Consider the following 16,995-nt stretch of genomic DNA (forward strand, 5'->3'; position numbering starts at 1 on the left):
ATCCTAAGTGAGCTCGCTTAAGACAGTCTAATTGGCCAATTTGGCTTCACGCAAAAAAAACTACTCTATATCCCCTTGAAAAAATCGATGAAATTCAGTTAATAAGACACTGGCGTTAAAATCTCTTACAAATGTGTAATACAATATCGGACACTCACAAAACACCACAACAATTAATATTAATAGTCTTTCATGATACTTATAAAAAAAATATGGTTATAAATTACTGGCATAAAAGTGATAGTTTTAACATTTATGACTCTTAACGGATTTCTATTAAATATTCTTTTCCTTTTGTTAGCCAACAGAGCCAAAATATCTGTGGCGACAATTATTTCAAATTGGATTTTTTTATGATTTCAAATATGAATATATTGGTAAATAATTAATTTATCTGCCTTTCTTATTTCTTGCAGGAAACCGCAACTCAGAGTGGATTACACATCAAATTCTCACATACAAAGGTTACCTGGGACTTCCTGTAGCGAATGGCAAAATTAACGCTTTTCTGGCCAAATACCTCTTTTCGGAACTTGTCCATCAATCAAGGGGGAACCGACCAAAATCTCTGCTACACCCACTTCACTTCGTCACGATCTGTCCAGAAAAGTGGTCAAATAGATCGTTGGATTTGGTACGCCCGGCCGTGGCCGGTAGTGGGAACACCAAGACTGAACGCTCTCCAGCCGGCAGAAAGACCAAAAGAAATATTTTTGTGGCACAATTCCCAAAATTGGTTTCCGTTTTGACACAATAAAATACCGGGAAACCTATATAAGACCACACATTTTAATCTTTGATATCGTTGTTATGTACCACACACTCACTTTAAGTATTTGTCTCCACAAACAAACAAAAAGAAATAAAAGTAACAAAACGTTCAACACTTGTCGAATTATTACCACTGTTTTTTTTGGGCTAAAAATGTAGTTATAGCAGGTAACCTGTATGTTATGCGGTCAATAGACAAATAGACCCTCCAAATCTTCGGAATTTTCCTTTTATACCGCAGGGCATTTCCACCATTTTCCTCCAATTTTCCAATAATTTGCCAAAAACAAAAACCATTATACCGAAATGGCTACTTTTTGCATAGTTGATTGATAAGGTAACTCCCGACTGAACATACCCCTCCGATTTTTTTGTGTTGACATGGCAACACTTCCTTCTTCTCTACTTTAGTCTTTTTTGAGGATCGCACGATGTGCGGACACATCAAATTTCTTAAAAAAATTTGTTGCGGCAGAATCAACCACCCATTTTAATTAATAAAATGAACTACGTTGGTGAGTGTTGCATTGATCCTTCGTTTGGATCATGCTTCCTGATATAATAAACTGTACTAGGTTGGATACCGCCGACAACAGGGTAAAAATTGCCTACCCACGCAACAAAACTTCGCCCATTGCTGAGCGAAATTTGGAATTTGCAAAGGGCGATGTGCGTGTGGTCTTCTTTTTCCAAACGTGGGGAACTCCCACACCCTGGAGATTCCAAGCCGGGCATATTTAATCAGTTTCTGGTAAGTTTTCATATTGGTTGATCCATGTGGTTTTTAAGAACTAGCGGCACATTTCAGCGTCATTCATGCATTTGGATGTACTCACACATATACATGAACGTAGACTAGTAAAGTCGAGCGGTCGCCGTCGGCGTCGACAGATTCTTCACTAGTCGAATGTTTCAATGTATACTACCCATCATATTTACTACACCATCTGGCAACATTCTCACACTCCATTCACCCTGAATGTCTCATTCATGAAGAGGTCTAACAAGAAGAAGCATTTACAAATTTTCCATAGAGGAATGTAAACACACAAAACATTGGATGAAAAAAAATGTTTGCTCAACAGTAGGTGCATATTTTAATATTTCCATTGAGGTAACAATTACAAAGGTTTCTTTAATTTTTTCCAGTTCGCCCGACAGTCATTGTTTTTCTACCTCATTGGAATTGTTCTGGAACCCTTTGTGAGTATCTTTGTACAATTCTTTACATTTCCCCCTTTTATTCATTTCTGTTTCTTTTTGTAGGTTCGTTCGTTTTGTTGGGGACCTTCCGACCGGCATATACGTTAGATTCTGTACATTGAATGGAGTGATGGTGTCTTGTACTTAAAAGACAATTTGGTTCCTAATGGGCCAAAAGTGCAAAAATCGTATCACCATCATTTGCCCAATTTAAGGACAACAATGGATTAAACCATAGTGTGGCTTGTTTAAAATACTTCCACGCTATGTTTATGAGTGATGGAATTTCGTCTATGGGTGTATATGATTTAAGTAGGCCGTAGTAAAGTCTTAAACTACCTGCTCCCCATATACAGGGCTCTTTGTAGTCATCAACAAAAATTTATTTCGTATTTGCAAGTATAATTTTAATCAACATTGGTGTCGTTCTGATCACTACGATGGTTACCCTTTTTACTTTTAGATGCGGGCAGTAGTGTCAATTGAATGGCAGCTTCACTAGTCGCATACCTGTGTGGCCCATGTTCCGGGAAAGTGCGGATGGACATTTTACATAGGAACCCACCACTCACTACAAGGACATCTCATTAGGCTGGACATTTTCCAGGTACGTTCATCCCAGATTGTGTGTGTGTGAATAAAAGTGAATGTTTTTTTATTCAAATGTTTGGGCCATACAAAATGGTTACGTATGATAAAGTTAAGTGTTCATTATTATATGTCTTCCTTTATCCAGTTTGGATTCTCCGAACAGATTTTTTTAAACGTTCCGATTAACATAAAGTTAAAAGCGACGATAAACTCCCAAGGAGGACAATCTTGGCATTACAAACTCAATTTTTAATGTCTTCCAATTGGCTTATTCTGCGTTTTCAGATCCATCCAATATAAATGAACACATATAATAATGGCCCATAGACTTGTTTATTATTGATCGCGGTCCTAGAAAGTTTGGTTTTGAGCTTGAAATCGGTCTATAAAGATTGTTTACATGTAGGTTATAGGTGTATACATGCATTGAACAAGACAAATTTGTATAAGGCCGGCATGAATTACAACAGCTAACAAATTTTATTGAAAACTATTTGTCAGAGATAATATTGAATTATAAGGTCGTTCCAAAAATTTTCTCAGGAAAACATAAATACATTTTGAGAATCCTTTAACTTAGAACAAATTTGAATCAAAATGTAAATATAAGGTATTCAGAACGGTCGTAGTTCAGTTTTATTGCCGGTTTTGGATGGAAAGAAGTATTTTGTGGTAGCACATTTCAAAGTTTCAAATTTCATGGGTAGACAGACCTAAAACCACATTTTCAAAAGAAGTAAAAATATAGCTGATTGCTGATATAAATGTGCCTTTGGTATGACGGATTCAATAAATAATTATGTTTTCATGATGGGTGGAATCATGGTGCAAGAAAGACGGTGATACAATAACACCAACTGATGTCTTCATTGGCTGTCAAAACATATTTTTAATCAAAAATAAATAACATATATTTCGTTCCTATAGAGAACATATGTCTGCAAAATCTTTATAAAAAATTCGCGACGATTATTTTACCATTTTCTTCTACCTTTCGTGGATATTGATAGAAAATGAAGACTTTGGTTGGAATTCGCTCGAATTCGCCTTTTGGCACACCTTGTTAGATTCACCTTGGGTGGGATATTCCAACTGTTTTTGTCAATAGACAGATTTGCTCGTAGACTGAAAATGGTTTGACTGGGGTACTAAAACTGCATTTTTGTGTCAATATATTAAAACTGGTAAGTGTAGACTCTAAATATGCATATGATACAGTATCATCCTTAGAAGGTCTGTGTATTCCCGACAATCAATAGGTGTGTTCGTTTACTCAACAATTTGCGGAAATTTGTACAAGCTCAGTAACTTCTTGCAATCGGCTAAGGTATTTTGGATTGTACTGTAGAGTAAACGAACAACATCCAGTAACAATTTGTACAAATTTTGAGTAAACGAACACACATAATAAGGTATTGATGGCAATTGTGCGATCATTTATTATATGACCATTCCCCTCGCTTCGTGGAAAGGTAAAAAAAAAATAAAATAATTATGCTTGTGCAAAATCATAACCACGTTTTGGATAGAATATATTAACTTATAGTTAAACAATTATGACCATGTTTAAAAGTGGTATGAAAAGAGATGAATAATACCTTCGTTGGCCAATTGATTTTCGGGTTATTTTATGGTGATTAATACTCCCCACTTTTTTGGTGAAAACCCCAAAACCCTACATAATGTTCGTACATCATGACTTGTGAAATGTTATCTTTATTATTGCCAATAGTTAGAACTATTAGGTAGTTGGAATCTAGCTTTTGCACCGGCCACTTTGGTCTCCCTCAGTACGCGTGGCACTGGTTCCTCTTCGCTACATATGTTGGAGCCATTTCAGTGGTTTGGTTTAGCTACACGGTCCTGGCTGTAGCCTTGCTAGACTTCACAACTACCTACAAATGTTCCAACTTTGTCTTTATCCGATAACCTCACAGTCTGGTGTTACATTTTTAAATCTTTAATATGGCAAGTGCCTAGAGGATTACCTTGCAGGTCTTCGATTTCGTAAATGTTATTACCAATGGGTCTCACTATTCTACATTTGACATACTTTCTGCAAAATTTTGCATTAATATTCTTTCCGAAATCGCTCAGTATGTGATTTCTTTTATAGACCTCTTGTCCTGGAACAAATTTTACAGTACGTGCCCGCTGATTGTAGCGCTTCGCACTCCTTTCATAGGCTTCATGCAAGTTTTTAGCAATCTTTTCTCGAACTAGCTCCAACTTTTCTTTTCGATTTATTTCGCTAATCCTATGGTCGCACAAGGATTTAAGTTGTCTAGCCAACTTATAGTCGGTCCCATTCGTATACATTTCATACCCGAAAAGGGCGAAAAACGGTGTCACTCCCGTGGCTGTATGTATAGATGATCTCAGAGCGCACTCTATTTCAGACAAGTATGTGTCCCATTCTCGATGATCCTCTTCCAAATATGCCCGAATTGCGGCTAGCACAGATTGGTTTACCCTTTCTGATGCATTTGATTGCGGTGAGTAGGGTGCGGTTTGCAAATGCTTGATTTTATAAAGTTCGATCATGTCTTTAAATATTTTGGATGTGAACTGAGCCCCATTATCAGTATGTATGGTTTCTGGAACACCGAATTTTCTGAAAATTTCCTCAACTAGAAACTGCATAACATTGGATGAAGTAGCCTCTTTCATAGCCTTTAAGAAAACAAATTTGGAAAAGTGGTCAACCACTATAAAGATATATGCATTACCGCTCTTAGATCTGGGGTACTTCCCCAAAAAATCCATGTAGAGCTTTTGGAACGGTCGTTCCGTCACAACCTCGTTCCCTATTGTTGGTTGCATACTTTTATTTATGGGCTTAGTCTCCTTACAAGTTTTGTAATTGTTTATGTAGCGTTTCACCTGTAGGGTCATTTTTGGCCAATAGTAAAATTTTTTTAGACGATGGAGAGTTTTTGCAATACCCCCATGGGCAGCTGTTAACTCATCGTGAGCTTTTTCTATTAAAAGGTGTGTTAAGGATTCAGGGATCCATAATTTATATGGCATCTCATCTTCCAATTCGGAATCCACATCACTTTTAGTCCGTTTAAATATCAGTCCATTTTCTATTTTGATATCAGGCAGTTTGGATTTGCTCTTTTCAATATGCTCTAATAAATCTTTATACTCTTGACTTTCGAACTCTGCCGTCTCAAAGTCAAAGAGATCATCTACCACGTCAATATCTTCTACCACCTCTAAACGAGAAAGCATATCGGCCACCACATTCTCTTTGCCTTTCCTATGCTCTATGTCGAAATTGTATCCCTGCAACATAAGAGACCAGCGAGCGAGCCTACCACTTAAGTCTCTTACCCCCATCAGCCACTTTAAGCTGGCATGGTCCGTTATGACTGTAAACTTCATTAGCTCCACATAGGGTCTAAATCGTTTCACAGCCATAACGGCCGCCAAGCATTCCTTCTCAGTTACACTATAGTTGCGTTGGCAACTATTTAGCTTCTGGGAGTAAAAGGCTATAGGGCATTCCTCGTCGCTTTCTCCCTTTTGAAACAAGACAGCTCCAATACCATGTTCTGAAGCATCGCACTGTATATAAAACGGTTTCGAAAAGTTTGGGTGCGTCAGAACAGGTGCTGTGGTTAATGCAATTTTTAGATTTTCGAAGGCCTCCTTAGCTTCTTTAGTCATTGAAAACTTGGGACCTTTTTTTAGGGTATCTGTCAGAGGGGCTGAGATGTTAGCAAAGTTCTTAATGAATCGGCGATACCAACCGGCCGTTCCCAAAAAGCTGCGGACGTCCCTCGGGCTTTTTGGTACTTTGAGATTTTTAATGGCTAACACTTTTTCTGGGTCGGTCTTTAGAACTCCCCCTCCTATGATAAATCCCAGATACTTGAGTTCCTTGAAACAGAACATGCTTTTTTTCAACCCGATGGTCAGATTAGCGCGCTTTAAGCAGTCTGCCACTTCGCTCAAAAGTTTTAAATGGGTCTCGAAATCTTCAGAGATCACCAAGAGATCATCTAAGTAAATAAATACATTCGATTTTAGGCGTGCAGGGATCACCTTATCCATAAGGCGGCAGAGGCGCTGTGCAGCGTTACACAGACCAAACGGCATCATTCTGAACTGATAGAGTGGACGACCAGGTACAGTAAACGCCGTATAGGGCCTTGACTCTTCGTCCAACTCTATCTGCCAGAATGCATGTTTTAAGTCAACGCTGCTGATATATACCGTTTGGTCGATTCTGCTCAGAATGCCGTCAATATTTTGAAGCGGGTAAGCATCTTTTATTGTCACCGCGTTCAATTTTCGAGCATCCAGACAGAACCTATTTTTCCCTGGCTTGCGGACTATCGTTGTCCTATTATTCCAGGCGCTTTCACTTTCTTCAATAACATTTAATTCTAGCATTCTGTCCACTTCATCGTATACTATCTGTTGCACTGCAGGTGAAATGGGATAGTGTCTATCTTTAATAGGGTTTGTCCCATCGACCAATTTGATGGTATGTTTTTCTAAGTTTGTGTGACCAAGCCCCAATTTTTCAAAGGATGGAAATGATTCCACTACCTTTTGCAATTTTTCCATTTGATCCGATCCTAGGACATGCATTTCCTTCTTCCCCTCCGAATCACCTGCGAATTTGGCTTGTATCTTCTCAATGTCTATTTCCTGTACTTCGATTATATCTGGAGCCAATTTAAAGGCTTTCCAAAAATCGATGCCTAAATATACCGGTTGTTCCAGATCCGGACACAAATAAAAAGCTATTTCCTTTTCAGAATCTTTATATTTCACTTTTATTCTTATTTTGCCTAAAATTCTGTGCAATTGCCCAGACGCTGTTCTGACGTTAGTATAATGAGATTCGGGTCCTATCTCCCATTCCTCTAACAACTCTCGGCATCCTTTTCCCAGTACAGAAACGGTGGCTCCCGAATCGAGCAAGCCTTTTAATTCTTTGCCTTTTACGTTTATTGTTGCATATGGTCGAGGGTCAGAAGTTTCGTTGTATCTTCTCACTGATTCTATCAACATCTTTCTAGCGAGTTTATTTTCCTTTCTTCTTTCTCTCAACTTCAAAAGTCTTTCGTACCTTTTGGGATTCTTGTAAAGTTTTTTGCCTTTCTGACATTCTGTTTCCTTTTCGGTTTCTGTTTGGTCGACCTCTTCTATCTCAAATATCCTTTTCCTTACAATCTCATAATTGGCTTTTCTAACTTCGATTGGTAGGTAATGTCGTATAGAAGCGTAATTTGAATCTTCTATTGTTGACGTTGTTGGTTGGACTGTACGGGTTGGTTTGCTGAACATGACTTTCCCGCCATCGTCATGTTCCTTCGAGAGTTTTCCGGATTACATTTTGGACACAAAGGGGCTACTGTTTTTGGATGACCACATCGGTAACAGAACAGTGTCCTTTGTGTCGATAGGCAATCCATGAAACGGTGCCCCGGTTTGCGGCAGTTCCAACAAACCGGCCCTGTAGAAACCTCAGCTACTTCTGGTACTTCTTCTAACTCGTGATAGTCGTAAAGTTCGTTAGCTATTTCGTGAACCCTAATGTTGCGATTAGTGGGTGGTGGTATCTGCCTGACCTCTCGTTTTGAACATGCTTTTTCAGCCCGAATACACTCCATCCTTAAATGTTCAATAGAAGAGATGGACATTGGATACACCATCCTAAATATCTCACCTTTCAAATTATTCTTGACAATTTGAATCAATTCTCTTTCGCTTATGGGTTGAACTAATTTCGACCTTATAGTGTTTATGGATTGGAAAAAGTTATCAATGTCTTCGCCTGGCTTGAGCTTTCTCTCTACTAACTCGCTCATAACTTCAAAGTTAGACCTAGTGTTGCAGTACCTGCTAAACAAAGCGTCTTTCAAAGAAGGCCAGTCTTTTACAACGTTAGTTTTGATCTGGAGCCAGAACCATTCATAAGCTCCTCCAGATAGCAATGACTGAAACTCGGCGTATATTTCTTCCCATGAAACCTTGTATTGTTCTTTTAAGTATTCTAAACGAAAGACGAAGTCTTCAACAGACATCCCAGAATGCCCACCATCGAATTTCAATTTAAACTTCTCCACTTTACTTGACCTATCAAAATTCGGACCGTGATTAGTTGGCATTGATTGTGGCCTATCTGGGGGTCTATTTGGATCTATTGTTGGTGGTGGTGTGTTGAAGTTGAATGGAATACTCGGTAGAGGATTTTGAGGAATGTTCTTTGCCCCTGACAAATTCTTAACCATATCTCCTAACTTCCCTATCGCATCATAAACTTTCCTCATTTCATCCCCAATGCACTCCTGTACTAACGGCCTAAGATTCAGTGACGCATTGTTGATGCTTTCATCAACCATTTGCCTTATGTTTTGGTTGTCATTGGAAGGCGTAGGATCTTTACTTGCTATATTCTGAGCTACCTGATTAACATTCATTAATGGTATATTGCTCGCTAAATTTTGACCATTTGTATTAGGATTTACGTTGGCATATTGATTCGAATTGGAGTTGATGGTTTGGGACATGTCTACTATGGACGCGTCCATTCCCAGAGGTTGGTTCACCATCCTGCCCTTATTATTCTTTTTCCTATATTTGGGTTTTGTTTGGACAAAAATCCTACTTGCATCGAAGGATGCTGTTCGGTTCCGCTTACTTCGACGTACTGTCTCAAAAGGATACTCTTCTGTCATTCGCAAAAACCTTCGTATCTGACAAGAACTTGGTGTTTAGAGCCTCAAAAATTTTATATAAAAAAAATAAATCAACGGAAGTTAAATCAAAAGGAAAATTTTAATCAAAAGAAGTCAAATAAAAAAAATAATAAAAGTATATAAAAAAATAAATAAAAAGCATAAAAAAATAAAATATAATAAATCATAAATAGTACGTAAACATACAACGTGCAACCAAATTTATAAACGAACAAATAACACATTTTAGGGGTTTTACACAAGATGGGGTTTCATGAGGTGTGTGTTTTTTTATTTTAATTTATAATGGATATGTCCTTTCGGTTATCAAGGCAAGCTAACAAATACATGACAATACAAAAAGGTTTAAAAAATTCTGTTTTCGAGTTTGTCTCGGTGGCTATTTTCTTCTTTTTTTTTCGAAAACGCTCTCACCGATAGGATTGTCAACTAACACCCGATTCTCCAGATCCTGGTGACTATTGCACAGTCCCTCGTCTCGCTATTTAATCTACACTAACAAAAAAAACAAAACAAAACAGGTCTTTCACAATACAAACATTGTTACACACAAGACGAACAAGCTATTGCACTGACCTACATGTAAATGGAAGTACTATCCTAAATATCCTATATACCTAAAACTAATATTGCACTTAAAATGTTTTCCACAGAAAACACGAATCAATATCGTTCAGGTTGATGGATATCGCGATAGCACTCATATCTATTAAAATCCCTATGGTCTATTGTTTTCGTGCTTGGATGGTATTGCACTTTTTCAATTTTCTTTGTTCATTATATGAACCTTTTTTCCGATTGGGCGCCATCTGTTACGACTCCCTGTTAGTCGGCGCTAGAGGGGACCTTCCGGCAGCTAGCGGTCTCGGGTCTATGGTCCTCAACCCGTCCAACATCTCTAGCCCGCAGGGCGAACACGAATTTGATCTCTACATGCACAACAACACTACAAACACAAAACACCTGCCTTGACAAGAGGGTAACGATGTTTCTCCCCCCCACATCCGCCCACCCAACCATGGTTTCCAAATCTCCTCCATACATAAATTTTATCGGAAACCCCACAAACACACACACTCACCTCATCACCTTACGTATTCCCCCTTTTAGACGAACAATTAAAACATATTAAATATTTTCGCTAGAAATCAACACATTTTACATTTATTTTTATAAAGAACCTTAAAACTAAGTATTTTGTTTTTTTGTCTGACGTTTTAAACTATTATTTGAAAATCTAACACCAGCCAAAAATCGTAAAAAATATCAAAAATGATCGTCGCTTTATCTACAGGAATTTAGAGCATATGTTCTGTCTTCTGACCACTTATTAATTTATATCCCTATCCTAAGTGAGCTCGCTTAAGACAGTCTAATTGGCCAATTTGGCTTCACGCAAAAAAAACTACTCTATATCCCCTTGAAAAAATCGATGAAATTCAGTTAATAAGACACTGGCGTTAAAATCTCTTACAAATGTGTAATACAATATCGGACACTCACAAAACACCACAACAATTAATATTAATAGTCTTTCATGATACTTATAAAAAAAATATGGTTATAAATTACTGGCATAAAAGTGATAGTTTTAACATTTATGACTCTTAACGGATTTCTATTAAATATTCTTTTCCTTTTGTTAGCCAACAGAGCCAAAATATCTGTGGCGACAATTATTTCAAATTGGATTTTTTTATGATTTCAAATATGAATATATTGGTAAATAATTAATTTATCTGCCTTTCTTATTTCTTGCAGGAAACCGCAACTCAGAGTGGATTACACATCAAATTCTCACATACAAAGGTTACCTGGGACTTCCTGTAGCCAATGGCAAAATTAACGCTTTTCTGGCCAAATACCTCTTTTCGGAACTTGTCCATCAATCAAGGGGGAACCGACCAAAATCTCTGCTACACCCACTTCACTTCGTCACGATCTGTCCAGAAAAGTGGTCAAATAGATCGTTGGATTTGGTACGCCCGGCCGTGGCCGGTAGTGGGAACACCAAGACTGAACGCTCTCCAGCCGGCAGAAAGACCAAAAGAAATATTTTTGTGGCACAATTCCCAAAATTGGTTTCCGTTTTGACACAATAAAATACCGGGAAACCTATATAAGACCACACATTTTAATCTTTGATATCGTTGTTATGTACCACACACTCACTTTAAGTATTTGTCTCCACAAACAAACAAAAAGAAATAAAAGTAACAAAACGTTCAACACTTGTCGAATTATTACCACTGTTTTTTTTTGGGCTAAAAATGTAGTTATAGCAGGTAACCTGTATGTTATGCGGTCAATAGACAAATAGACCCTCCAAATCTTCGGAATTTTCCTTTTATACCGCAGGGCATTTCCACCATTTTCCTCCAATTTTCCAATAATTTGCCAAAAACAAAAACCATTATACCGAAATGGCTACTTTTTGCATAGTTGATTGATAAGGTAACTCCCGACTGAACATACCCCTCCGATTTTTTTGTGTTGACATGGCAACACTTCCTTCTTCTCTACTTTAGTCTTTTTTGAGGATCGCACGATGTGCGGACACATCAAATTTCTTAAAAAAATTTGTTGCGGCAGAATCAACCACCCATTTTAATTAATAAAATGAACTACGTTGGTGAGTGTTGCATTGATCCTTCGTTTGGATCATGCTTCCTGATATAATAAACTGTACTAGGTTGGATACCGCCGACAACAGGGTAAAAATTGCCTACCCACGCAACAGGGGATAAATAAATATTAAACACATGAACTGTTATAACTGAACGCACCAATTCGCATGTTTTTCTGGGTTCAGTGAGTGGAATGTACGAGGGCTACTAGAAAAGTTTCCGACCTATTAATGAAAACGCGAATATTTATAAAAAATAGTTTTATTATATTCCAAATATTTATTGCAAATAGTTTTGTTATATTGAAGCCTTTTTTGTGGTTATTTCAAAGCTAGGTTTAAAATACCTTTAAACCATTGGTGGTGTGGTACTGATTAAAAAGAGAGGAAGATAGAGAGAGTAACATATTTGCTTTCCAATGGTTAGTTTAAACAAATACTTACATATTATATGTGCCTACAACATCCCGGAAGGGAGAAGGCATACTTCTTCCATATCAATGAGTGCACAGCGATTCATATTGGCACAATGATATGGGACCTACTTTTCTCGCCGAGTCCGAACGGAGTATCTTACGACGCAACTTGTAAATAAGTTTTCATGGAAGGGAAAAGGGATACTTCTTCCATATCAAGTCCGAGCCCGAACGGAGTATCTTACGACACAACTTGTAAATAAGTTTTCATGGCTGAAATACTCAGGCCACCACCGCCGAAAATGTTGTTGTTCTGGTCGGGGATTGACCTTAAGAGAATAATACCTTCAAAAGCCCTTAAAACGACGCGTCACTTTGTAAGGTAGGGGTTGTTCCAAGCTGAATGGACCTACAATACATTTACCGAAGTATTATCCACCTACATACTTCGGACATTAAAGTCATTTCCACAGAAGAACAGTCATGGGGTTATAACGGTGTAGAAGCAGGCTGATAAAGAATACTTTATATGATCTTAAATTATTATTTCGAGGAGTTACAAACAGAATGACAAACATAATATGCCCTCCATAACAAATTAAACGATTTTGTTATTCCTAATGGTTTTCATAATGCAGAATTTGTTATTGGTCCATGGAATGATTCTGAAGAAATTCGAAATTCACATTTTTGATTTGGTTTGTAGTACTCGGCCCAGTAGCACCATGTCTAACCAGATTTTGTATTCTGACTTTCGGGTCAAATAAGTTATAGGTGCTTTATATGTGCATATCATTATTATGTGACTTTTAGGAATAGGAATATCTTATAGAGAATTTTACGGTCGTTGTCTTTTGCTTTAGTCACTTTTTGGTAAGGCTCACAGTTTTTGAGATATATAAAAAAACCCAAAAATATGACCTATGACCATGAATAAGTTTCTTTGCACGCATGGGATCAACAGATATTTTTAGTTCCTCATTTGTAATGACAAATCGTACATTTCCACCAAAATTCAGCTCTGTGGGAATTTTTCTATTTCAATTCCTATTTTGTTTGGGCTACATACAATAAATACTTATTGTATCACACCTGTTATTGCTTTCTTATATACACCTATTTATAAATACTTTGTCAATTTGTACTTTGGAGTTATACAAAATTTAAACACACATACACAACACATACATTGAACGCAGTAAACTTAGATTTTATGAACCTTTATGTAAATGAAAAAATATAATTTTCATTCATTCTAAAATAAAGAAACGTTGAGAAAACAACAATTGCCGAACAGTTTTAAATTTTTTTCCGAAGAAATATTGACAAAGAAAATATTTTTTCTGGATTGTTCAGAATTTTTTCCGTAATTGTGTACGGATATTTTGTTTGAGATTTGCTGCCTTTGGATTAATCTGGATTGGATTTCCAGACTTTCACTATCTCGAGCAAATTGGGAATATTTTAAATCTCTGAACTCTGCCAGAATTTTCCACGTTTGTGTGTGGAAGGAAGTTGGAAATTTGTCAAAGCAATTTTTGGAAGTTTGCTGCGTAGTAGTGAGTAATCATGCCTAGATTACGTTCTGGACGAGCAAGATCCGTTTCTCCTGTTAATGGCGCTCCGGATGAGTTAAATGCAACCATGAGGGAGGCACCTCCGCCCATAGAATATCAACTAATGGGCGTAATTGAAGGCTTAAGGGATTTGAACAGAGCCGTTGTAGAAAGCCGTACGGATATTACTTCTTTACGGAAGCAAATGGATGACATGGAAGAAAGAATCTCAAGAACCGCAATGGGAAGTTCAAGCTCAACAAGGAATGATGTGCAGCTGCCAGACAGAAATATATCAGATCAGAATGTTGCCGGTCAGCCCGACAATTCCAATGCAGAAGTCCGTGAAGAGCAAGTTCCGAGCAGGAACGTTGGAGATGCTGCATCTCATCATGAAAGATTTGTGTACGCAGAAGGTATGTGTAAGTTGTACGACTTGCCGCCATTTACCGGTAATGCAGACGAATGGCCGTTATTTATTGCCAATTTTAATGATACGACTGAAGCATTTAGATACAGTCATCGCCAGAATTTAATGAGACTCCAGAAATGCCTTTCTGGACCTGCTAAAGAAGCTGTTTCATCTATGCTTATTTATCCGAATGATGTTCCGAAGGTAATAGAGGAGCTAGAGTTTCGTTTTGGGAGGCCAGATATATTAGTACGGTCTCAAATACTTAAAGTGAAGCAATTCCCTAATATTTGTAAGAAGAAGCTGGATCAAATAATATCTTTTTCAACAACAGTGAGAAATGTAGTTGCCTTTCTGACGTCAGCTGGATGTCAACACCATTTGATGAGTACTACACTACTGGAAGAAATGGTCTCAAAACTTCCTGTCGAACATCAATTTGAGTGGGCTAGAGAAGCTGCAAAAATTAAACCATTCCCGACTGTGTCTGACTTTTGTAAGTGGCTGGGTGATTTGGCTAAAGTTGTGGAAATGATGCCATGCAGTTCCTCTTCACTGGTTCAGACGCCAAATAAGATGATGATTCTCGACAAAACCAAGAATGTGAAAGAGAAATGTGAAATTTGCAAAGGGGATCATATCATTGCCAAATGCAAGACATTTATTGAGAAAATCGCTGTCCCTGAAAGGTGGGAAAAGGTAAAAAAGTTCAAGCTTTGTTTCTCTTGTCTTCATAAAGGTCATGGAACAACGGTATGTCGGTTTAAGAAGACGTGCGGATTGGATGGCTGCCCGCGGTTCCATCATAAACTGCTGCATGACGACAAAACTGTAGCAGATAATGCTACGCAAATGTTGAATTGCAGACATCCTCACGGTCAGTTAAGCAAGCTGTTCAAAGTTGTGCCTATTAAGCTGTATGGACCATCAGGATATTTAAAAGCATATGCCATGTTTGACGAAGGATCTTCTATTTCCTTGATCGACGAAAATACTGCCCGTCTGTTGGGACTTAAAGGCAAGTATTCAGATTTGACATTGCAGTGGTACGGAGAAAAGGTAGTAAAGGAGAAGTCCTTCCGTGTCAGTTGTCAAATCGAAGGAACTCATGACAAAGCTGTTAGATATGAACTAAAAAATGTTCATACTGTGAATGAGCTGCGCTTGCCTGTCCAGTCTTTCTCAAAATCGCAACATCCTGGTTTAGCTTCGCTACCTGTTGAAGAATATGCAGATGCAACTCCAGTAATACTTCTTGGTTTGGATAATGCTTTCTTAGGTGTACCTTCGGATGTAAAAGAGTTTGAAAATTTAATAGCCTTACAGTCAAAATTAGGATGGCTTATTTACGGTGGAACCGGGTATACTAATAACCAGCCAACGGTTCTACATCTCAAGGATGATGTACTGCATAATGTTGTTCAAGAATTCATATCTAACGAAAATTTCGGCACCAACCCTGATATAGTTCCTCTAGTATCGGATGATGATCAAAAGGCTATGAACATTATGGAGTCAACTACAAAGAAGACTGGCGACCGATTTGAAATTGGATTACTATGGAAGGAGTATCCACCTACTATGCCAAATTCGTTACAAATGGCTCAAAAGCGATTAATCACGATAGAAAAGAAGATGGGTGAAGATTCTAAATACGCTGAAAAGTACAAGTCAGAGATTAAAAAATATATTGAAAAAGGATACGCTAGGAAATTAAGAGAAGAAGAAGTTGCTGATACGCGTTATCCTGTTTGGTATCTTCCACATTTTGGCATTACAAACCCTCACAAGCCGGAAAAGCTACGGGTTGTTTTTGATGCGGCTGCTAAAATTGCGGATGTGTCGTTAAATTCTTGTCTTCTGAAAGGACCTGAACAGGCGAAACCTCTTCTAGGAATATTGCTAAAATTTCGTCAAGGAACTATTGCTGTAGCAGCTGATATCCGAGAAATGTTTTCGCAAATCAGAATACGTGAAGAAGATCAACATTCTCAAAGATTTTTGTGGAGAAACGGCAACACGAATGAACCAGTGCAACATTTTGTTATGGTTACCATGATATTTGGTGCTATATGTTCTCCTTGTTGTGCAGAATATATAAAGAATTATAATGCTACAGACTTTGCCCAAATATATCCTGATGCCGCAGGAGCCATAATTGAAAAGCACTACGTCGATGATTTTGTTGCAAGTTTTAGAAACGAGGCTGAAGCAATCGAAATATGTAAGCAAGTAGTTTCAATACACGCAAAAGGAGGATTCGAATTAAGAGGATTTGTTTCCAATAGTAAATATATCGAAAATAGCATGAATGGAGCAACTAGCCAAAATGACAGTAATGTGAATATGGAGAAACAATCATCTGCAGATAAAATTTTGGGAATGTACTGGAATAAAAGTGAAGATGTTTTTCAATTTAGAACAAAATTTTACTCTCTTGCCGAAGATGTTTTGAATGGTTCCAGAGTTCCAACGAAAAGGGAACTGTTAAAGATTGCTATGGCTGTCTTCGATCCGTTTGGCTTGATTGCAGATTTCCTGTTATATTCAAAAATATTGGTGCAACAAACATGGAAATATAAGTTAGATTGGGATGATCCAATACCTAAAGACCTGCAGAAAAAATGGTGCATATGGTGGAATGAGTTTCGGAACATACAAGAATTCAAAATAAATCGTTGTCTGTCCCCAAAGTTGT

General features: G+C 37.7%; 1 long non-coding RNA gene across 3 annotated transcripts; it reads left to right on the forward strand.

Moving 5' to 3' along the window:
- The first annotated feature begins 1,145 nt into the window (after nucleotides 1-1,145).
- On the forward strand, nucleotides 1,146-11,524 carry LOC141402333 (uncharacterized). 3 transcript variants are annotated; one of them, XR_012412598.1, is made up of 6 exons: nucleotides 1,146-1,522; nucleotides 1,580-1,855; nucleotides 1,921-1,974; nucleotides 2,038-2,369; nucleotides 2,438-2,581; nucleotides 11,049-11,524. It is a non-coding gene; the product is annotated as an uncharacterized lncRNA (long non-coding RNA). The 3 variants fall into 3 exon arrangements; XR_012412597.1 differs by having other exon boundaries at nucleotides 1,147-1,522; nucleotides 1,580-1,859; nucleotides 2,038-2,373; XR_012412596.1 differs by having other exon boundaries at nucleotides 1,147-1,522; nucleotides 2,038-2,373.
- The last annotated feature ends 5,471 nt before the right edge of the window (nucleotides 11,525-16,995 follow it).

This window comes from Musca autumnalis, unplaced genomic scaffold (assembly GCF_047663935.1).
Source record: "Musca autumnalis isolate F117 unplaced genomic scaffold, ASM4766393v1 scaffold_4, whole genome shotgun sequence".
Lineage (NCBI taxonomy): Eukaryota > Metazoa > Arthropoda > Insecta > Diptera > Muscidae > Musca > Musca autumnalis.